Here is a 17,934-nt window from a genome sequence, read left to right on the forward strand (position 1 = left end):
CCTGGAAGTGGGAATATACAGGAGTGAGCAAAAGTAGGTTTACAGTTGTGAATAGATGAAACATAGTTTATTATTGTATTATTATTAATTATTGTATCATTTATTTGTATTATAATGGTCAACTCACCCCTGTATTTTTGAAGGAGCCAGCATCTAATCCACTGTAAAGTGAAGTCTGCATTGTTTCCTTTTTTTTTTAGAATTTATTTATTTATTTATCTGCTATTTAATTTTTATTGTATTTTTTCCCCATTATCATTTAGTTCCCTTATACCCAATCACCCCTGTATTGTTTCTTAGCTCCTGCCCTCCCTCCATGACTGAGCCCTCTATTGTGTCCTTTATTGAGCATCTCTCTCTCTCAATTTCCAGAGCCCTCATAAAATGTGCGTAGTCATTACAAGCACAGCCTTTGGAGACACACTGGAGGCTCATAGACCTGGGTTTGAACCCCAGCTCTACTGCTTGCTGGCTGTGTGACCTTGGGCAAATGTTTATACCTCTCTGAGCCATCCATTTATACTCCTCTCTGTCTCAAAGAGGTTCAATGAGTTGATGTGAGGGCACAATAATAAGAGCTTTTTGTGCAATAGTTCAGTGATCTGGTGAGGTGTTTTGACTTTGCAAATGAGAAAACAAAGCCACAGCTAGTGAGAGGCCGTCATTCCAGCCTCAATACCTTTGCTTCCATTATTCCTCCACCCCTGACCCTCTGTCAAGTGGACACCGAGACCCTGACTTTTCATTCTCTAAAATTCCTACCCAACCTCAATTCTATCTTGTCCATGAAGTCTATGATTTTTAAAAATTGACTTTATCTTTGAATAATTAATATATCCAGGTGGCTTAAAGTGCAAGAGTACAAAGGGCATACTAGCACCAAGAAGTCTCTCTCCCTCCTCTGTCTACACAGCTCCCCTCCATGGGGACTGCTTCATTGGGGACCACTCTGTGTGCCCTTCCTGACTCAGCCCAGGCATGTGCTGGTAAATTCCCACACATGTTTGTAATCTTGTTCTACGTAAATGTTAAAGTACACTAGAAGATACTGTGCACCCCCATCCACTTACCTCACTATTAGTACATACGGAGTTTCTTTATTCTTTTTCTAAAAACATTTTTATTGAATTATAATTTACATAGCATACATTTATCATTTAAAATGTACAATTCAGTGACTTTTAGTATATTTACAGAGTTGTGCAACCATTATCACAATCAATTTTAGGACATTTTTATTACCACCTCCCCCCCACAATTCATATCCATTATTCATATCCACTTCTTATTTCTTCCCAATCCCCAGCCCTAAGCAACCACTAATCTACTTTCTGTTTCTGTAGACTTGCCTATTATGGACATTTCATATAAATGGAATCATACAATATATAGTCTTTTGTGACTGGTTTCTTTCATTTAACATAACATTTTTAATGTTCATGTTGTAGCATGTATCAGTACCTCATAACTCTTTATTGTCAAATAATATTCCATTGTATGGATGAACCGTATTTTACTTATTCATTGATGAACATTAGAGTTGTTTCCACTTTTTGGTTATTAATGAATAATGCTACTATGACATTTTTACACACAGATTCTTTTAAAGATGTATTTGTTTATTTATTTTTAGAGAGAGGGGAAGGGAGGGAGAAAGAGAAGGAGAGAAATATCAATGTGTGAGACAAGCATGGATCGGTTGCCTCTCACATGCCCCCAACCGGGGACCTGGCCTGATACCCAGGCATGTGCCCGGACTGGGAATCCAACCAGCGATCCTTCAGTCTGCAGAGCAATGCCCAACCCAGTGAGCCCCACAGGTGAGGGACACATACAAATTTTTTGTAGACATATATTTTCAATTCTTTGGGGTATATACCTAGGAGTGGGATTGCTGGGTTGTTTGGTAATTCTGTGTTTGACCACCAAATTTTTCCAGTGGGGCTGCACTAGTTCATATTCCCACCAGCTGTGTATGAGGGTTCTAATTTCTTCATATTCTCCTCAACACTAGTTATTATCTGACTTTCTTATTATCGCCATTCTAATAGATGTGAAGTAGCATTTCATTGTGGTTTTAATTTGTATTTCCCTAATGACTAATGATATTAAACATCTTTTCATGTGCTTATTGGCTATTAGTACAGCTTCTTTGGATAAGTGCCTATTCAGATCTTTTGCCTAATGTTCAATTATATTGTCTTTTTATTATTGAGTTGTGTTCCTTATATATCCTGGATTCCAGTCCCTTATCAGATCTATGATTTGCAAATATTTTCTCTTATTCTTTGGGTCTTTTCATTTTCTTGATTGTGTCCCTCACATCACAGGTTTTTAGTTCTGATGAAGTCCAGTTTATCTATTTTTCCTTTGCCATCCATGTCACAGCTAAGAAAGCTTTGTCTAACTCAAGGTCATGAAAATTTCTTTCTAAGAGTTTTATAGTTTTAGCTCACACATTTAGGTTTATAATCTATTTTGAGTTAATTTTTGTGAAGGGTGTGAGATAGGGGTCCAATGTCATTATTTTACATGGAATATGCAGTTGTGCCAGCCCCATTTTTTGAAAAGACTATTCGTTCCCTCTCTGAATTGCCTTGACAGTCTTATTGTGAAATTCAACTGGCCATGAATATGAGGATTTATGTTTGAACTCTCAATTCTGTTCCATTGATCTATATATCTGTCCTTATGCCAGTATCACTCTATCTTGATTCCTGTAGTTTTGAAGTACGTTTTGAAGTTAGGAAGTGTGAGTCCTTCAGCTTTATTTTAGTTTTTTCAAGATTGTTTTGGCTGTTTTGGGTTCCCTGAATTTCCATATGAATTTTAGGATATGCTTGTTCATTTTTACAAAAATATATATCTGGGGTTTTGATAGGAATTATGTTGATCAATTGGGAAAGTATCATCATCTTACCAGTATTAAGCCTTCCAATCCATGAAGGGATGTCTTTTTCCATGAGATACCTTTCCTTCCAGAGAAGGAAAACTCTGATTCCAAAAAACCTCCGCTGCCTTGCGGCATACCTCTTCAGGGGAAAGGCTAAGGGAGTAAACCCCGACAGAAAATCCGGAGCCGGAGTCCCTAAGGCGGTTTGACGTTGTAGTCAACACCGGCAACTCCTGCGGCGCACCTGAAGCCAAGCTGTATTGACTCCGTCTTTCCCTTGGACCCTTCAGCTGCGAAGAGAGGGGGGATTTGCTGCATGGGCAACAGCAGACCCTCCATATCACCCTGCCCAGGCTCTGTAGCTTCATCGCAAGATGTCGATTCAACACGGGAGGAGACAGATACCGTGTCACTCCCGAGTCGGACTGCACAGCCATTCTCGGCGGTGCAGATAGACTCTTAAGAAGCTACACCATCGTCTCTCGAGACGGACGGCTGCCGACACCGACACCTTTCCTATCCCATGAGATGACTTTAGTTTGGTCTTCTTAATTTTCAAGAATGTTTTTTAGTTTTCAGAGTACCTTGCGTTTCTTTTTGTTTGACTTATTCTCAAGGATTTTGTTCTTTTTGGTGAAATTGTAAATGAAATTGTTGTCTTAAGTTTATTTTCAGACTGTTCATTGCTAGTTTAGAAATACAAGTAGTTTTTATTCACCCTTGTATTTTTGACAAGTGCTTGGTACCCCATTATTGTATTATCATTATTTCCCCAATCCCCAAGTGATGGATATTTAGACTATTTCCAGCCCCTTCCTAATAAAACCAGTGCTGCAATGACTCTTCTTGTACATACTCATGAAGTCTCAGGTATTCTGATCTTTTCTCTCTCTCCAACCTCCTACAATTATCAGTTGCCACCATCCTGGCTGATGCCACCATCATCTTGCTCTTGGATGACAACCTCAGCCTGCTCACTGTGTTCACTGCCCCCTCCAATCCATTCTCCACCCAGCAGAGATCCCATTAAAACACAGGCCACTGTGGTTTACGCCTCTGCTCAAAACCCTCCAATGGCTTCCATCTTGTGTCAATTAAAGCATATTATCAATACCAAGACATTTATGGCCTCACAATCTGGCCCCGCTATCTCTCCAACATCATCTCCATTACTCTCCCAGGCACCCACTGTGTTTCAGCTACACCAGTGTCCTTGTATTTCTTAAATAAACCAAGTACGGTGGCACCTCAGGATCTTTGCTATAACCATTCCTTCTGCTTGGAACACAGTTCCCTGAGATTATCACATGACTTACTCTCTCAATTCAGCAGGTCTCTCCTTACAGAAGAACCCTTCTTTAGAGAGGTCTTCCATGACCACTGTCTCAGGTCATGCCATCACTCTCCCCCATGCCCACTACTCCTCTCCTTGCCCTGCTTTATTTTTCTTGTAATTCTTATCACACTTGAACATAAGGTGCTAGTGATTCTCACAGTGACTTACTGAAGTAAATATCATTATTCTCATTTGAAAAATGAGGAAACTGAAGTCAGAGGGGTGATGTGATTTATGCATGATCATTCAGTTGATACATGGTAGTGCCAGGGTTTGATCTCTGACTCCAAACGTGCAGCATTTAGCACCACTTCTTGCGATCAGCGGTATTCCCAACAACAATGAATGAATGAATGAATAGATGAAACGTTTGCCACCCCAAGTACTGGTAAGGCAGGGTTTTACAATAAAATTTATAATTTGTAATTGATGTTAATGTGTGGTGGTGGTTACACAGGGGTACACATTTGCCAAAACTCATCAAGCTGAATATTTATAATGGTGTGTTTTATTTATAAAAGCATTCTACATTAAAACTGATAGTAGCTTTGGGAACATGTACGAGGATTTATATTGCAACATTAATAGCAAACAAACAAAAAATGCGGGAAGAGGGAGGGGACTGGCTGTTAACAGGATAATGTTTCAGCTATCTGCGGTCCTTTGCCATCACAATGGCAAACTTGTGGGAAAAGATATAGCTGATGCCGGCGTTGACCCTCTCATGTCCCCAGAACCCGCATCTCTGTTTTTGGAGGCGGGACTTCTCGCACCTCAATATTCCAAGTCCTTTGAACTGCGGGGAAACCTGCCAGGAAGAAAGGAGTCAGGGCGGTTCCCGCGGGTGAGGAACTTTGCACGACGTTTGCATAGCGCCGGGACTCTGGAGCAGAAACCAAAGGGCCTGGAAGCTTTGGGACGCGGCACGGGGGAGGGGCCGGGCTAGAAGGACGCGATTGGAAGGGGGCGGGAGGACATATCAGCATGCTGGGGGAAGGGGCGACTAGAACCCTGTCAGAATGGGGTTAGAAGCCTTCCATGGCGCGGAGGGGACGGGTAGGCTCCCTGGAGGACAGGGCTGGGCTCTGCGGATGGACGGATTAGAATCCTGAGGGGCGGCCTCACACCGTTTGGGAGCGAGGCTGGGATCACTTAGGAGCGGGTCTAAAGTTCCGGCGTTAGGGTTATAGCTCTTGAGGGCTGGGTTAGAAGAATCCTTGGACGGGAGGGCTGGGATCCTTCCGTTGGTCGGATTAGTATCCTTGTGGCCGGATTAGAAACCTTCGGTGGGCGAAGTTAAAGGTCCTTCAAATGTGGGATTCAGACTCATTGGTGCAGAGTTAGGATCTTGGGAGGAGGAGATGGGGGTGTTTGGGTTCTTGCGGGGGAGGAATTAAAATCCTGGGAGTGGGGTTGAACCCTTTGGGGACAAGGTTAGTGGAATTAGAATTCATTAGGAGAGGTGTTAGGATATGGGGTGGTGATGGGCTCAGGATCCTTGGGGGAGAGGTTAAAGTCCTTGGGAGCGGGGTTATCACCCATCAAGACTCGGCTAGAATCCTTGCGGGCGGAGTTAGAAGCTTCGGATGGATGGTGTTAAATCCTTAGGTGGCGGGATTAGGACCCCGGGAGGTGGGGGCGGAGGAGATTGGGATCCCTGGGGCGGGGTTAGAATCTTCCGGGGGCGGAGTTAGAATGATTCGGGGAGGGGTTAGTCTCGTTCTTGGGGCTGCGAAGTCGCCCAGATGGCCTGCGGGCGCCTCCGAGTGAGTCCCTGGTTTTACCGCGGGCGGACCGCCCAGCCTTCGAGGCTGGTGGGAGGGGGACTCAAGGCAGGTCAGCTCCAGAGACCCTTCAAGAGACCTGCGGCACGGAAGCCGCTCGGAGGGTCGCCCGAGACTCTTCTTCGAAGTCAGTCCGTTTTTCTTCGGGTACGGGCGCCCCGGGACTCCGGGGACTGCTGAGCTGGGGGGGCGCTCGAGCTGCGAGGATCCGGGCTGCCCGCGGGACGAGGAGCGGGCGCCCAGGTGAGTGTCGCGGACGCGGGGACCTGGGACACCGGCCCGTGAGGTCGGCCTGAGGGTGTCTGGGCTGTGGCAGGGCAGGCTGCCGTGCGGCGGGAAGGGACCGTCGGGGGAGCTGCGGACAGGCCGCGGGAAGCGGGTACCCAGGTGAGGCGCGGAATTGCTTCGCTGCCGCCCTGGGAAAGCTGGAGCGCAGGGGAAGCTCGGGCCGCCGAGTGCCTTCATGCTGGAGCTGCAGTTTTCCTTCGCCGTCCAGGTTCCCCTTCTGCAAAAGAAAAACAAAAAACAAAAAAACGAGAAGGAAGGGATGGGACTTCACGAAGCCTAAGAGGGGAAGCCCTATGGTTCCTGGTGGGGGCGGGTGACGGGTCACAGTGGTTGGCAGCGGTCGTGGGGAAGGGGCAGCTGGTCTGCGAGCCACACCCAGGCGGAGCTGCAGCTGAGAGCGCTCGCTGCACTCCCTCCTCCTCCGCGGGGCCCTGATCCCTCCCAGGTCGAGGTCAAACCCCAAAACCTCCTGGACTGACCTGACCGCAGGATGTCTGCCTCTTCACTTTCCTGTTCGTGAAACAGTGGGCAGTTCACGCTCATTTCTGAATTGCAGTTTCCTCGTCTGCCCAGTGGGGCTATTGATTCTCTCCTCCAAGGCTGCAGTGAGCTAGCGTAGGTCAGAGGTCCTGCAGGTAAGACAGTTTCGCGTCCTGGGTAAGGAAGGGGGCTTCTGGGAGCAACCTGCCTGTGGGATTTTGGGCAGGGAATTTGGCTTTTCAGGGCCTCCATTTCCAGAACTGTAGGATGGGAATAATAATAAAAATAATGGGGTTGTTTTGAAGGCTGGGTTGAGTAATTGAAAGAAAACTCTTAGAGGACTGCCCGACAGGTATACATTCTTAATACATGTTAACTACCCCACCGGCATGGTTATTACAGTCTAACTCTTGTCCTCAACTTTAGGGGTACACCAGAATCACCCTGAAAGTCTTGTTAAAACACAGACTTCTGGACCCTGACCCCAGAGGTTCTGATTCAGTAGGTCTGGAGCAGGACCCCAAGAATTTGCATTTCTAACACGTTCCCTGGGGACACCGGTGCCACTGGTCCAGAGACGACACTAGAGAACCGCTGGTGTAACCTGTGGGCGACGCAGAGAAAGGCCTCAATAAGCATCAGTTCCCTAATCTCATGGCTTGCTCTTCACTGTCTTGGGGAAGCAGGGGTGGCTTAAAATACAGAACAATGAAAAGCATAACAGATTAAATATTCTAGAGGCCCACCACCCAGAATTAACAAATGTTAGTGTGTTGTTATGTTTGCTTCAGATTTAAAAAATAAAATAAAATTACTGAAAGTAAGAGATAAAATTGAGCCCTGGCTGGTGTGCTCCAGTGGATTGAGTGCTGGCTTGTGGACTAAAAGGTCACTGGTTTGATTCCCAGTCAGGGCACACGCCTGGGTTGCAGGCCAGGTCCCCAGCTGGGGGCGTGTGAGAGGCAACCAATCGATGCTTCTCTTCCTCTCTTTCTCCCTCATTTACCCATCTCCCTAAAAATAAATGAATAAATATTTTAAAGAGATAAAATTGAAGCCTCCCTACCTTGTCTGTATCCCTTTCGGTTATGTTTCTCCCCCTCTTTAGAAGCAACCACCGTCATGAAGTACAGTTCTTCCAGTCTATTCCTTTGTAAATGTATTACATAAACAATATGCAGAATTGTTTTCTGTAGTTTAAAGATCTACATAAATACTACCTAACTGAGGTTCTTCTGCAATTTCCTTTTCACCCACCTTCTCATCATTAAGTTGCCAGGATCTAGTCAGGATGAAAAAGAGGTCTGGTTCATTCCTTCTAAGTGGAGTGTCCTGGCAGGTGACCACCCTACCTTATTTATCATTCCCCTGTTGATAAACATTCAGATTGTCCCAAGTGTTCTCTACAACAAACAATACTGCTGGGACCATCCTGGATACATGTCCTTGGGCACATGGGCAGGTGTTTGTTGGGGAAAATGCCAAGACGCTGGATGGTTCTCCAGAAAGGACACCTGTGGTCCTCTTCTTTTGTGGGAGAGAAGGACTGAGACCTGAAAGGGTCACTCAGGGACTCTGGGACAGAGAAGAGAGAATAACCTAGCTCTGCTGACCTCCCTGCTCTCTCTAGACACAGGGCCACTGTACTAAGTCCCCTGTTCTCTACTGCAGGAGGGCAAAGATCTTCATCAGCCTCCATGTGCCTGACACTTAGTAGACACTCAAACCACGGAAGCATGAATTTTTTAAAATTTGGTTAGCAAACATTTTAGTTTATTTTTATATAGTCTTTTATTAAAATATAATTAGTAAAATGCTGCGTATACAATTTGTATCTTACTTGCTCATTTAGAATTACATTGTAAACATTTTTCTGTGTCATGAAAACATCCTTGAATTTTTTCAGGGCTGCATAATATTCCACTGTTTCGATGTACCATATTTTAATCATCCTAGCAAAGCACTTTTATGTAGTAATACTTTTAGGTAAAATTTACATAACATTATAAAATTAACTACAGTCATTCTTTGGTACTTGTTGGCTTCAGAATTCATCAAACCCTGCACTTATTTCATTTTGATGAAAAAAAAGAAGTTTCATCACTCAGCGCTTGCATGGGACTTGTCACCCTTGCTAGAACTTGTATGAGTCACAATGCCGCACCGGAAGAGAAAATGCTTCATTGTTCAGGACTCACTGGTTTCAGCGCTCGTCACGAGTTCCAGAACGCATTACAGATGAGTGCCGAGGTACCACTGTATTTTAAAGCGGACAAATCAGTGACTTTAGTACATTCACATGCTATGCAACCACCACCTTTCTGTAGTTCCAAAACACTTTCATCCCCACAAAATGATACACCATACTCATTAAGCAGTTATTCCCATGCAGCTACCAGCCTGCTTTTAGTATCTATGGATTAATTTCTTTTGGACACTTCATATAAATGGAATTATACAATATGTGACCTTTGGTGTCTGGCTTCTTTCACTTGACATAACATTTTCAAAGTTCATCCACACTGTAGCATGTATCAGTATTTCATTTCACTTTGTGGCTGAATAATATTTCATTGTATGTATAGGACACATTTTGTTTATCCATTCATCTGTAGATGGAAATTTGTATTGTTCCCACCTTTTGGCTGTTGTGAATGATGCTTCCATAAACATGCATGTACATGTATTTGTCTGAGCCCCTGTTTTCGGTTCCCTCAGGTAGAAACCTAGGACTGGATTTGCTGGGTCATATAGTAATTCCACATTTAATTTACTGAGGAACCCCCAAATTGTTTTCCACCATTTTTCAGCAATCTACGAGGATTCCAATTTCTCCACATCCTTGCCAACACTCACTATTTTCCTTTTAAAAATATTATTATTACAGGCATCCCAGTGGGTATGGAAGCATAAATCTTAATCTCATGCCAACCAGGCAGGCTGCTGTCTGGAGCCATTGCCCCAGAGATAGAGGAGAAAGTTATTTTCATTCAGGGGACTGGCCAGGGCTTGGATTTTAAACTCTTCTAGAAAGTAAGCCCCAGCTGGGCACAGATGTGCTGTCTCCTGAACCACTGTATCTTTAACCCCTGGCACCTGGCAAATAGTAGGGCCTCAAAAACATTGAATGTAGGAATTTTAAACAACCTCTCCCCTTTGCCTAGGATATTTGAGCACAGAGGTGTATGTCATCTGACCCTACACAGCGATTCTTTTTAATTAGTTGCCAGCATTGAAAGTTGAGGAAACTTATGAATAAAGACCCCTTTCCTTTATCAAAAAAATATAAATAAATAAAGTTGAGGCAGCACACATAAATCTGGGTTTCCACCTTCTCTTGAAAACCTGGACGAGTTAGCAGTCCTGAGGCTAAGACCTCTGTCTCCCATGCTTCTCTGTTTTTTGCTCATGGCAGCACTGGTGAAGCTGAGCAGGGCTGCCCTGCACTGCCCCTGAGCACCCTGTTTGCACCACCCTAGCCTGGACACCTTCCTCACGTGGCTGGTCCTGTGGGCTCCTACAGCCATTCGAGTCTTCAAGCTCTGCCCTCCGATCATGACAGGGCTTCCCTTTTTAAAAATTTATTTATTTATTTATTTATTTATTTATTTATTTATTTAAGAGCAGAGAAGGGAGGGAGAAAGAGAGGGAGAGAAACATCGATGTGAGAGAGAAACATTGACTGGGTGCCCCTCGTACGTGCCCCAACTGGAGACCGAACCCACAACCAACCTAGGCATGCTCCCTGACCAGAAATCAAACCAGCAACCTTTCACCTTGCAGGCCGATGCCCACCCGACTGAGTCACACCAGTCAGGGCAAGGCTTTTTATAGAAAAGGAATGTCATGCCCAGAGAGGGTAAGTAACTTTCCCAAAGCCACACAGCTAGTTAGTGGCACAATCTCTCTTAGCCTCCTTTTTTCTTGACAAATCCCCACAACACTTTGATCTTTATCCCATTTCTCCAGTTTTCTTCACCCCAGGACTGAAAGTTCCAGTGTACTTTTTCAGAGGCATGGGTAGTGACACAGAAGATACACTTCCTTGAATGTAAAATGTGCCTTTGTTCTTGTCCTGTGCATGTGGCCACACATGCTGCACTCTTTGCATGTCACTGCACTCTCTGGATGGCACTTGCATTCCTAATTCTTCCCTAAGACACGTGCCTGAGCTCCCACCGTCACCCTGAAATCCTTTGGCCAGGAGACTTAGGTGCAGCCAAGAGAACAGGAGACCCTCCCTCATCACTACCGGAAAAATGAAGAACAGTAGACAGAGCAGAGAAGACTTGAGTTCGAGTGCCGACATTGCCTCATACAGGTTACGATGCATGGAGCAAATTCCTTCCCTCTCTGAGTCTCAGTTTTCTCACCTGACAAATGGGAATAGAGGGGTACTACCTTACAATTCATGCAGTACAGTTCCTTTGATGTTAATACACAAAAAATACTCCATATTTTCCATGGATATATATATGTCTAAGCTTGAGTTTCCCTCAAAGCAGATCCTAGAGAAGACTTCAAATGCATTTACTATTTAGTTTATTTATGAACTGATCCTAGAAAATCCTGGTAGAGGAATTGGGGAGTGAGACAGAGAGAGAGAAGGCAGCCTACAAAGCAGTGTGTTATCAGGACAGTCAGCCCTGTGGGCACCCAGAGCTCAGTTCCACTAGGAGCTCTGGGAGGCTGTGAACAAGCTCAAGAAGTGAGGCAACTGCTTCTGTCAATCAGTGGTTGAGGGCTCTTCCTGGGGATGGGGGTGATATTTCTCTAGCACTTCAGATTGTCAAGCTCATGGGCACAGCAGGTACCAGTGGCCACAGAGAAATCTCTGGAGCAAAGAGATGCAGGTGCTGACAGTTGAAAGTTCAGCGAGAGTGGTCCGAAATGGTAAAGGGCAGGGTGATGGGGCAGGCCATGAGCAGCATCTGCTTCAATACATAGGTATGTAAGTGCAGAGGCCGAGGCTACCTGGAGGGGGGAAAGATGGCCATGGAGGGCCTGTACAGGGAGGAATCCAAGGGCGTCTTAGATTTATCTGTAATGTTTTCATTTTTAACAAGGATACTGTACTGTTCTACTAGGTGATGAAAGCTAATTTTAAAAACAACACATACCCTCTAAACAATAAAATCAAACTGAGGCTTTATTACTTTTCAACCCTTAAAAAAGGGTCAGAGCATGTGTTACTGTGGCTATGAGGTTTTCCTTTGCGAGGGACAGATTTAGGAGGCAGCTGTCCTTGGACCATGGTGGGAGATTAGAGTGAAAAGTTGCTCCTGGGGCAAACTGGCCACCATGTCCTGGCTGAAGGGGACAACCTCCACTCAGATCAAGTCGGTGAAAGGCTTTGTTCCTTTCCAAGCAGAGATGATCAATCACAGACAGCTGTTCTCAGTTTAAACAGGAAAAACCGAGGCACCCAGGAAGCTGAAGGAGACTTCATGCAATTATTCAAGAATTTATTGAGCATCTACTGTATCCTTGTAAGACTATCCCAGAAAGGCAGATACAGCAGTGTATGAAACAAGCATTACCCCCACCTGTCTCACAGTCTATGAGGGAGGGAGAAATGGTAAACAAATCTATAGGTAGTATATAGGTACATTAGTTCAGGTCCATTGAGAGGCAGACTCTCAGAGATATTAGTATACAAGAAATTTGCTGGAGGGATGCCTCTGGGAGAAACGAGGTGTAGCTGAGAGAGCTGTCAGAGGCCAGGCAGGTCTGACTCCAAATGAAGAAGAAAGGAAAGGAGGGAAGGAAGGAAGGAAGGGAAAGTGGAAGTGTCTTAGACTGCAGTGCAGTTCTAAGGAAAGCCTGAGAAGGCTGTCAAGGAGCCCTTAACCAAAGTCTCCCATCACGGGTCCCGCTGGCCCAGGCCTGCCTCAGTATCCCTGCCACACTCAGCCATTGGCTGGGAGCAGCCCGCGGCAACAGTGATGGACTTCAAAGCACAGCACCTGGGGCCATTGGTCAATTCCACTCTCTGCAGAAGCAGGTGAGAACTGAGAGGCTCATCCTGGTGGTCGCACATTAGGTGGTGGTTAAAGCCATGAAGGATAGAGCTGGGGAGGGGCTAGAAGGTGATAGAAGTTGGGGGCAGGTGTTCCTGTCTTAGCCAGGGTGCTGAGGGAAGACTTCTCTGGGAAAGTGAGATCTGTGAAGAGACCTGGGTGAAGTGAAAAGGCTTTCTGGGTGAAGAATACTACAGAAAGCAGCAAGTGCAATGGCCCTGAGGTGAAAGTATGGTTGGCAAGTTGAGGAATAGCAAGAGGCTAATGTGACTGGAAAGGAAGAATCAAGGGAGGGCCAGTAAGATACAGGACTGTGAGGCTGAACCTTGCCAACCACAGAGGGAATTTAGACTTTTATTCCAAGTGAGATGGGAACCCCAGGTTTTGAGCAGAGGAGGGATGCAACCTGGTTTATATTTTAAAAGGCTTCCTTGCTTATCTGTAAAAGACAGAATGAGGATTCAAACCCAAGTTTTTCTGACTTCAAATCCCATTCTGCATTTTTCCCAAACTTCCCTGCCCCCTTCTCAGGAAGTTCACAACTGCCCGTGAATTCTGGAGCTGGCCAGGTGACCTGGAGGTAACACTGAGCATGCTAAGAATTTACTGCATGTCTGAAACAAGGAATTGGGACATAGGCATCAGAGAGCTAACCCTCCAGTGGAGTCAGGCAAATGACCGCAGGCCCCGAGTTCCTCTTCAGTGTGTTGCTCTGTCACTTGCTGTTGTAACACACATTAAGATAACACTCACCCTCTCTGGGGCTGCTGCTCCCACCTGAATAATGGAGGTCTCTTCCATCCCTTCCTGTGTGCAAAGTCAAAGTTTTGAGCTCTTTGATCAGAAAGAAGCTGAGGATCAGAAAAGGGGAGAGATGAGGAAATCAGGGGTGACCCCCCAAGTGTCCATTAGGGACAACAGTCACGTGGGGGTTTGGATGGTTCATTAAGAAGACAGGGACCATGAAGAGAGGGAGCTGTAGGACTCTGAACCCCTGGAAACTCCTTAGGGAATTGGCTCTTTAATGGGGGAAGACTTGCCCCCACCCCCAAGGCTGAGCTGTTCCGAGAAGATAAAGTTCCTCTAACTGGACGGTCTTGAGCCCTGGGCCTCTAGCAATCTGCCTTTCTGAGCTTCCTCTTTGGGTTCCTCATCCCATATTCCTCTCCCCACTCCAACCCCCTGCAGTCTCTGAGACCCCAGTGGAGGATGAGAGACAGAACTGGGCTCTCATTCTACCTCCTACTGACCACCTAGGATCTCTCTCTGCATGGGCCTCCATTTCCCCATTTAAAAAATGGGTTCATAATTCTGGTTCTCTTGAATTCAGCCAAGTATGGTAAACCTTGTAGAGGGCTGAACATAATACAGTCATGTCACAAAGGTATTTGAAGGGCCTAATACCTGCCGGACACTGTTTAGGCATGGCTTCATTGCCATCAGCTTTATGAGGCTCATATTCCATACATCCTCATCTACTCTAGTGGCTCTTGTATCCTCTATTTCTCTTCTATCAAAACATGTCATCTAGAAAGTCTTTGCCAAGCCCTGGTTAGGTAACTCTGTTGGTTAGAGTGTCATCCCAATACACCAAAGTTGTGGGCTCAATCTCTAGTCAAGGCACATACAAGAATCAACCAATGAATGCATCAATAAGTGGAACAACAAACAGATGTTTCTCTCTCTCTCAAATCATAAATTAAAAAATTTTCAAAAGGAAGTCTGGCATAAGCCATTTACACTTGAATATGAATTACAATCCTTTGTAAGAATTTCCTCTGCACCAGGCAGGATTCTTCGAGGTTTAAGGGACAAAAAGGCAATTCAGAGTGAATCAAGCAGAAGAAAAGGATTACTGGAAAGCCAGTGAGCACATCAGCTTCAGGCAGGGCTGGATCCAAGGGCTTGAGAATCCGTATTTCTCAATTTCTTGACTCAGCTTTGCAACTGCAAGATTCTTTTCCAGCCAAAAGCCAATGTAGAACTCTCATTGGCCAGGGTGAGTCAAATGCCCACCTCTGCTTCTATTAACTGCAACTCTGATTGGCCAGACTTGGTCACAGAACCACCCCTACTGCCAAGGGTTGAAGTCAGCTCTGCCCCAATCCATGAATTGAGAATGAGGGAGAGATGGTTCCCAAAGGAAAACTGGGGAACTGTTGTCAGAATAAAGGAAAACAGATGCTATGCAGGAAAAAACTGCAGCTGTCCCCTTCAGAGAACTTCTCATCCAATATCTCACTTCGTATTTGGAGAAACTGGGGCCCAGAGAGGTTGGGACTTGCCTGAGGTGTTCACACAATGAGCTTGTGGCTGAGGTGCAACCAGAATCCAGGGCTCCTTACCCTCAGCCCTCTCAGTTTCTGCTTGAACCTAAAAGTTCCCACAAGACCAGCTGCTGCTCACTCCACAGGATGCTCGGGCAGGGCTCTGCTCTCTGCCCCTGGGGCTTGACTCTGAGAGTGCAGGGGGAGTCTCTGAGCCCACGCAGCTAGCATGGTGGCCGTGAGAAGCAGCTGGGGCAACTAAGCTGACATCTCTCATTTCCCTCCCATGCAGCCCCAGCAGGAGCTGAGGGGATGAAGAATGGGTTTCAGGTTCCAGGAGTTTGACAGTAACTTGAGGAAGTGTCTTTGCCAGAGGTCAGCAGTTCTAAACTAGATTGGGGCCAAAGGGGCCACTTCTGCTCTTACAGCCTGGTTTTGAACTGCGTGAGACAAGAACATGTGTATTCTCAGGGGTTTTATAAAGCTTTTCACATCCCTGTCACAAAAGACCTCAGGCCAAGCCTGAGAAACAAGTGCCTTCTATGTTATAGGAAAGAAAATGAGGCTTATAGAGGGGAAGTGACTTACCCAAGGTCACATAGCCAGTCAATGTCAGAACCAGGACCCAAATCTCAGTTCTGACCCCAAGTTTAGTCCTCATTTTACCACATTGGTGGGTTTCAAATTTTAGTGCACAAGAATCTCCTGAAAAAAATGGTTAGAAATGCAGATTCTAGGCCCTCATCTCCAGAGACTCTGGTTCATTCCATCCAGTGTAGCCTGGGAATATTCAAGAATCAGTGAGGACTGTTTAGGTGCAAGTGGCAGAAATCCAACTCGAACTGGCTTAGGCAATATTGAACATTTATTTGCTCATGATCTGAAAAAATCCTGAGGTTAGAAAGCTTCAGGCATAGCTAGATTCAGGTGTCCAAACATGATCAGGAATCAGTTTGTGTCCATTGCTCAGTTCTCTGTCCTCTGTGGTGGCTTCACTCCAGGCAGCCCCTTCCTTCATGATTTCAGGATGGCTCCCAAGAGCTCCAGGTTTCTACATCTACATCTACCCTTATAGAGAGTGCCTTTTCCCGAATTTTTCCAGCAAAATCCCAGGGCAGATTCTGATTGCCTCCATCAGGTTCATATACAGGCCAATAAGCAAACCAGCCACTCTTGGTTGCCAGGGAGACATAGAATTCTCTGATTGGCCAGGCCTGTATCAAGCTGTGAATTCCTGAATTTAAGGATGGAATTAGCCCCTGACACTCTATGCATTAAGTGGGAGAGGGCTGGTTTTCAAAGGAAAATCCAGGTGCGGTTATCAGAAGAGGGATGGATGCCAAGGCAGCAATTGCAGAAGAGATTCCCCTTACAAGGGCTTCCCAGCGAGAATGAGCACACAAATCACCTGGGCCTTGTAAAAATACACATTCTGATTTGGGAGGTGGGGCCTGAAATTCTGCATTTCTAACAGCTCTTGTATGATAATGCTGCTGGTCCTCACGCTGGCCACACCCGGAGTAGCTGCACACTCTGTCACATTTCTCAAGTCACTTCAAGACACCCTGTCACAGGATTTTTGCAGTCACCACCCTGCAGAGAGGTTTCTGGACTATGTAAACCTCTTCCCTCATCCCCTCCCCACCCTCACCCCATCCCACAGTTCCCAATGCACCCAAACCCAAACATCAACACCATCTATTTGGGAACCACTCATCAACATATTGCTGACTCTGCTGCCAAATCACAGTTGGACAATCTGTCTGCTGTTTCTTTTAGTGACCTTTATATGAAGATCCCATTAATAAATTTACTTCCGAATTAGTGCTCAAAAATACTTATTTCTGTCACCAATTGCCATGCTTCCTGGGATTTCATGGTGACAATGTACAAGTTCCCCTTCTTATCTTGGCCACTAGGAAGCTCAGAGGTAAATCTAGTACCCAGCGGCAGTAGCAGTCACACCCGAGGTATTCAGTTCAGTAATATTTCCTTTCTAAATGGTGTAGCATAACCCTTTGTGAGCTTTTAAGTGCTCTGTATATGGTGTAATATTGTAAGTTCTCTCAAATCCTTTTCTTTTTTTAAAGTATATTTTATTATGTTGTTACAGTAGTCTCAGCTTTTTTTGCTCTTTGCTCCCCTCCACCCAGTACCTCCCTTCCCTCTAGCAACCCCCCCCCCCACTTAGTTCATGTCCATGGGTTGTGCATATAAGTTCTTTGGCTTCACCCTTTCCTATACTATTCTTAACTTCCCCCTGTCTGTTTTGTACCAGCCAATTATGCTTAATCCCTGAACCATTTCCCCATTTCTCCCCCTTCCCCCTCCAAGCTGATAACCCTCCAAATGATCTATGATCTGTTTCCATTCTGGTTTGCTTAGTTGGATTTTATTTTTATTTTTTAGATTCAGTTGTTGATAGTTGTGAGTTTGTTGTCAATTTAATGTTCATAGCTTTGATCTTCTTTTTCTTAAATAAGTCCCTTTAAGATTTCATATAATAATGGCTTGGTGATGATGAACTCCTTTAGCTTTACCTTGTCCGGGAAGCACTTTATCTGCCCTTCCATCTAAATGATAGCTTTGCTGGATAGAGTAATCTTGGTTGTAGGTCCTTGCTTTTCATCACATTGAATACTTCTTGCCAGTCCCTTCTTGCTTGCAAAGTTTCTTTTGAGAAATCAGCTGATAGTCTTATAGGTAACCCTTTGTAGGTAACTCTCTGCTTTTCTCTTGCTGCTTTTAAATTCTCTCTTTATCTTTAACCGTTGAAATTTTAATGATGATGTGTCTTGGTGTGGTCCTCTTTGGGTCTAGCTTGTTTGGGACTCTCTGTGCTTCCTGGACTTGTATGTCTATTTTC

The 17,934-nt window shown here is 45.2% G+C and overlaps 1 protein-coding gene across 2 annotated transcripts in view; it reads left to right on the plus strand.

The window, feature by feature from the left end:
* The first annotated feature begins 6,005 nt into the window (after positions 1-6,005).
* The window catches only part of HCK (HCK proto-oncogene, Src family tyrosine kinase), a 33,243-nt gene continuing 21,314 nt past the window's right edge, over positions 6,006-17,934 (plus strand). Inside the window, exon 1 of one of the 2 annotated variants that reach the window (XM_090286211.1) lies at positions 6,006-6,256. The gene's annotated coding sequence lies outside the window, so the exon portion shown is untranslated. The remainder of the gene's footprint in view (positions 6,257-17,934) is intronic. The other variant, XM_090286210.1, reaches the window with a different exon arrangement.

This window comes from Furipterus horrens, unplaced genomic scaffold (genome assembly GCF_987537825.1).
Source record: "Furipterus horrens unplaced genomic scaffold, mFurHor1.1.pri manual_scaffold_8, whole genome shotgun sequence".
In the NCBI taxonomy this organism is placed as follows: Eukaryota; Metazoa; Chordata; class Mammalia; order Chiroptera; family Furipteridae; genus Furipterus; species Furipterus horrens.